This window comes from Sceloporus undulatus, unplaced genomic scaffold (assembly GCF_019175285.1).
Source record: "Sceloporus undulatus isolate JIND9_A2432 ecotype Alabama unplaced genomic scaffold, SceUnd_v1.1 scaffold_981, whole genome shotgun sequence".
Taxonomy (NCBI): Eukaryota; Metazoa; Chordata; class Lepidosauria; order Squamata; family Phrynosomatidae; genus Sceloporus; species Sceloporus undulatus.
In genome coordinates this window covers 1-6348 of record NW_024803901.1, presented here as the reverse complement: position 1 = coordinate 6348, position 6348 = coordinate 1, and the positions used below count along the sequence as shown (strand labels likewise).

The window sequence follows — 6348 nt, the reverse complement described above, 5'->3', positions numbered from 1 at the left end:
CAACACTTTCCATTAGTTCTCATGGCCCGAACAGACAAGCCAAAATAAAGCTGCTTCGGGACACATTGGAGGTATGCTATTTAAATGCACATGGAACTTAAGAGGCCAGAGGGTGTACCAATGCTGTAGTCCAGTCCTTAGGACTGGAGTGTGGCTTTGACGCAGCTTCCAGCCTCTTAGGACGCATGCATCATTTAAACAGCCTATCTCCAAAGTGATCCAAAGCAGCTTTATTTTGGCCTGTCTGTTCGGGCCTCAGTCCAAATTATAAAGAGATATAATTTTACAATTCAAAAAGGACATTGACAAACTAGAGTGTGTCTAAAGGAGGGTGACTAAAATGGGGGTGTCTGGAAACCATGCCCTATGAGAAACGCCTTAGGGAGGTGGGGATGTTTAGCCTGGAGAAAAGAAGGTTAAGAGGTGATATGATAGCCCTGTTTAAATTATTATTATTATTATTATTATTATTATTAACCTTTATTTATACAGCGCTGTAAATTTACACATTTATAAATTTACACATTTATATATAATATTTCCTTCCTTTATTAGCAAAGAGAGTTTTTAGACTAAGAGACAGTCATGGGAAGCCTTCCTGCAACAGGACAAAAAGCACACCCCAGAAACGGTTGTGCAGTGACTGGGACCACAGGTGAGCTGACTTTTTCATATAGATATTCTTAAGGGTGAAAGGGAAAGATAACATAAAATCTGATTACTTTCCCCTTCAAATAATTGTAGTATAATATATCCCATATAACATAAAACATCTTATAACCTATTCATACAATTTTGGTTCCATCGTACTTATCTAAACACTGTATTCCTTTATTTTATTTTATTACAAAACAAAACAAATTACATTTACCTAAACCACATAACATAAAACATATAACATATATAACAGAAGCATCTTATCAGAATACACAGTCATCCACCATCCCTCCCTCCCTCCAACCCCAACATAAATACCTTTCACTCTCTCCGCTTCGTTCTTCCTAAGACCTTGACAGACATTGACAAGACTTCCTTGGTCTAAACCCTGACCGTTTCATTATATTTTCTAACTGCTTATCTGTATGTATCTGTTGTTATGTCTGTTTCCATCAATTCCATCAGTTTGATAATCCACTCCTCTATCTCAATAGCTTTCTTTAATTTCCAATATTTTGTGTATCTTAACCTAGCAGCAGTCAACATCTAGAAAATTATTTTCCCATAGCTCTTTTCTTTTCTTTTTTCATATTAACTCTTTATTAATTTAAAAGGTATATTTACCACATACCACACATACAACATGTAATCCATAAACATACAAAAGTATACATAGATACATAATAACAGATTATATACAAGCTTTCTTGTTAATACAATGTAACAAGACTTGGTTTCCTGGAGGAGAGGGGACATGCTTATTTCAAACTGAAATACCTAATACATTTATGGCTCCTAGAAATGATCGATTCATACAAGCTTATGGTGACGATGTTTTAAAATAAGCAGTTTTCTAAACCAAAATTTGCTTCTGTGTTTTCATTATGTAATTATGATAAATATATCATTCCATTGTTTTCTTTTTACCAAATGAAATTAGAGATTAAATTTTCTTTTTTCATATACAACATAAGAGGATTGATTCCAGACCTTTTTGGTTTTATTCCAGTCCAGATTTTTCATAAGACAAGTAAGTTTGTCCATTTCCATGTAGTCAAGAAGCTTCATGTACCAATCCTCCCATGTCAATTGCTGCGTTTCCTTCCAATAAGTAGCAAACAAAATCCTGGCTGCTGAAATCATATAAAAGAGTAACTTGCCGTCTTTTTTCCCCAAATTCGCATTCAAAATCATATTTAACAAATACATTGGGGGGTCTTAAGGGAACTTTTCATCTAAGATCAATTGAATTCTATAATGTATCATATTCCAATATTTTTTGGCATGATTACAAAACCACCACATGTGGATAAAAGAGCCGAGATCTCTTCCTTCTTCTCAGAAATATGCTTCTACAGAACAGGGTTGAGAAATAAATTGTAGGCAAAACTTCGCGTATAAAACGCAGCTAAGGACGCGGCCGCGGTATCCTCTTTGTAATCCCATAGCTCTTTTCTATCTTATCTTATCCTCCAACATATTTAATAACAAGATTTCCGGTCTAAATTTTAAATCCACATTTAATTTCGTACCATCCCTGTGATTAAGAATCAAAAACTCTTTGCAGAGTGGCAAAAACAGATCTCAGAATATATATATATATATATGGGATGGAAAAAAACCAAGAATAAAACAAAATTATATGCAAGATACAACAAATAGAGGAGGGCTGGCAGTTCCTAATGTAAAAACATATTATGAAGCTTGTACTTTAGAATGGCTTAGCGCCTGGATTAGATTAAGAGAAAGGGAATTATTAAAACTGGAGGGTCATGATTTAAGATTCGGATATCATGCCTACATGTTTTATGGAAAAGTCAGTTAATGCTGCCTTTAAAAATCATTTTATAGGAGCTTCTCTTATTAAAACTTGGGAAAAGTATAAAAATGGATTAGCCCATTTACCCGTCTCTGGTTATCCCCCCCCCCCATGAAGCGTTGTTTAACACCGATGTCCAAAAGAAAGAAAGTTGGTTGACTTATAAAGATGTATTAATAAAAAAGGGGGAAGAATTTGTAATGAAATCTTTGGAACAGATTAGAATGGAAAGTCACAAGTGTGACTGGTTTTTATATCATCAAATGCAAGCTAGATACAAAATGGATAAAGGAACAATGAAAATGGGGGAGAAACCAACCAAGTTAGAAGAAATTATGGTACAAGAAAAACCTGCTGTGTTATCTAGATTATAAAAGGCATTGTTGGAATTTCAAATGGAAGGAGATTTAGTAAAAGAAAATATGATAAAATGGGGAAAGGATTGTAAACACTGTATTCCTTTTTAACCAATTCAACCTTGTCATTTCTTAGGCTTGCGGTAAGTATATCCAAGCTTTGGGTCTCTCTAATTTTAACCAACCATTCCTCTTCTGTTGGTATATGTGGGTTTTTCCAGTGTTTGGCATAAAGAATTCTAGCTGTGGTAATCATATACATAATTAAACGAGACGATTCCTTCACCTTTTTACTATCCAAAGTACAAGTCATGTTTAACAGAAATAAATGGGGATCCCTTGGGATATCTATTTGTAAAATATTTCCCATTAATCTTTGAATATTTCCTCAGTACATTTCCACCAGAGATGAAAATAATTACTATCAATTTCTTGCATTTCCAACATTTTTTGTTCACTGTGTTGTATATTTTATTCAATTTAACAGGGGTCATATACATTGGTATAACATCCGAGTGTAGTTTTCCCTGTAATTTTGGCATAAGGTAAACTTTTTCGTATCCCTCCATGATCACTCCCATAAATCCATATCTAGGTTATTTCCTAAATCCTGTGACCATTTCACCATACAGTGTTTGACCGTCTCATCCTCTAAGTCCCTTGTTTTCAAGGCCTTGCGATATCTTGAGAGGTGTCCTTTCTCTTTACTCTCTATAATCTTATCCAACTCGTTTGGTTCCTTACTGATTCCCAGATTGTTATGATCTAGTCTAAATCTCTCTGTAACCTGAAAATAACATTACCAATCAATTTTAATGTTCTCCATTTCCAACTGTTCCCTTGTTTTAAATGAAACCATTTTATTATTTTTCCAGAGAGCTAGATTTAAATATCTTAATCAGATCTTATTTCTATCCTTGGATCTTTTTTAAAAAGCTTCTTGTGGGGAAACCCAGTAAGGCATCTGCCTACAAAAAAGAAGCTTAATTTTGTTCCAAATCAACAACAGGGACCTTCTAATGAAATGATGTTCAAAATCTCTGTTTTCCCTTACAGTACTTTGTTGTACCAAAAAAGGCATGTAAACCAAATTTTAAATCATTGCGTTCTAATGATAGTAACCTTTTATCATCAAACCTGAACCATTTCTCCAACCAGCAAAGACACACCGCAAAATAATCCAATTTTAGGTTGGGAAGAGCACAGCCTCCTCTATCCCATTCATCCGTGAGAATTTTCCTTCACCCTGGCATGTTCCTCCTTCCATAAGAACTTAGAGAGTTCCTTTTGCCAGATTGTAAATACTTTCATATCTGATGTTATTGGACTATGACAAAACGTGTGGGAAAATGCTCATTTTGATAGTTCCAATTCTCCCAGAAAAAGAAAGGTGTATTTTTGACCAAGAAGCTAAATCCCTTTTTATCTCAGTCCAAAGCTTAATATAATTATTTTGAAACAGATCAATATTTCTATTTGTCATAACAATTCCTAGGTATTTAGCCTTATTATTGATTTTAAATCCAGAAATCTTACTCAGTTTCCCATTCTTATCCTTGCTTAAATTCTTTGTTATAAAAGAGGTTTTAGATTGATTTATCATCAGGCCTGACACATCTGTATATTCTTGTAATGTGGACAACAATGTCTAGCTTTAAATTCATGTTCTCTTATTCTTACCCCTTTTATCTCAGGGTTAGTTCTAACGGGGTTCAACAATACCTCAAATGCAACAATAAACAGGAGAGGGGATAGGGAACAGACTGTCTTGTACCATGCTCAATTTTAAAATAACCCGTTCTTTCATTATTTACTATCAGTTACGCCTTTTGTTCAACGTATATAGCAAATAACCAATTGTATAATTTTGGTCCCAGATTCATCCATTCCAGTACTTCTTGTAGATAACTCAAACTAATCCTATCAAATGCTTTCTCCTCATCCACCAAACAGCATAGCCAGCTTCTCATCATTCTGGCGCTCAAATTTTTCAAGGATGTTTAACACTGTCCTAATATTATTTTTACCATGCCTGTTTGGAAGGAATCCACACTCATCTCCGTGTACAGTATATGCTTACTTAAAACTTTCATGTTTCTGGCATCCTGGATATCTTCTTCTGAGGTGACACCTCTCTTTCATTATCTCTTGTTCTGTCCAGGGATGAACCGGACAACAAGCGGAGACGTCTAGTCACTCATAAGCACATGCTGCCACCTTCTGAGGTCCAAAACTCATGTTGCAGCCCTCCACCTGCACAGAAGCGTCGCTTTGAAACTCCCTGTTGTTGCTGCCATAACACCCCAGTTTGCAGGTTTCAAACACAACAGGGAAAAGATGTCCGGCGGCAGCTGAAGGGAGAAGCCAAGAAGAGGAGAGCAGAGGCCAGGAAGAGGAGAGCAAAGGCCAAGAGGAAAGCAGAGGCCAAAAAGAGAACAAAGGCCAGGAAGATAACAGAGGGCAGGAAGATAGCAAAGGCCAGGAGGAGGCTAGGAAGAGAGCAGAGGCCACCTGCTTGAGGAGGAAAAAAAAAGACCAGAGCCTGCCCATTCATCTAATACTAACCAGGTGAAAGAACTTGTAGCCTAAGCTTTCATAGACTTGGTTGGCTTCCTACAATGCAAAAAAATGAAGTTTCAAAATGATTGATAGCTGTCAAACTTACTTAGCCCTTCCAATATAGACCTGCCACACCCCTTGACCAATTGGAAGCAGTGCTCTGAACCATCCAACTGTGAAGAGCTGTCCCTTCTTATCCACTGGGGGCTGGTTCCAAGACCCCCTGTGGATAACAAGGCCTGTGGATGCTCAAGTCTCATTAAATACGAGGGGATATTGTGAAGGTGGAGTCTGCAAAATCTCAAAGCTACATGCCCTTGTTAACGGCAGCGTGAAATGCTTGTGTTGGTTAACTTAACAATACCCCTCGTACAATGAATGACATAGCAAAATAGTCCCCCTCCTTTAAAATAGTAGCAAACCCACCAAGGTTTGCTACTTGGAATTTATCCTTTGTTTGAAAACTTTCAAGCTGCAAAAGCTTGAACCAGTGGCTAAAAAATCCATGGCTTAGGAGGGGGAACTACTATACACATTTCCAGTGAATGGTTCCATTAGCCTCAGCTAACTCACGTGGCCTCTTTTTTTCTTTTTCTCTTGGCCTGCAACTCCTGACCAGTAGGTTTTTTTGACCTGTCTCTTTTCTGATCTATCCAATGTGGGCAAATCTCCAACACCCACGAAATTATCCAAACCGCCCTCCCATCTCTTCCGAGCCAGGCTTGACTTTGAAGGCTGGCAGGAAAGAGATGGAAAAGGCCAGGAGCCTTCTCTCCTGAGTTTGACTTTGAAACTTGGCAGAGAAGGGAAGGAAAAGATCCAGCTTCCCCTGACCTTTCTCTGCCAGGCTGGTCTCTCAAATAAAGAGTAAAGCCGCGTGGAGCAAGGAGAGGGGACCCCATGGGTTTACTCTAAAATAATGACACATGGGGCAGGGAGGGATCCAGCCCAAGCCCC

General features: G+C 37.4%; 1 long non-coding RNA gene across 1 annotated transcript; it reads left to right on the top strand.

The window, feature by feature from the left end:
* The first annotated feature begins 570 nt into the window (after nucleotides 1-570).
* LOC121917824 lies at nucleotides 571-5355 on the top strand. The gene is made up of 2 exons (XR_006101110.1): nucleotides 571-655; nucleotides 4994-5355. It is a non-coding gene; the product is annotated as an uncharacterized LOC121917824 (long non-coding RNA).
* The last annotated feature ends 993 nt before the right edge of the window (nucleotides 5356-6348 follow it).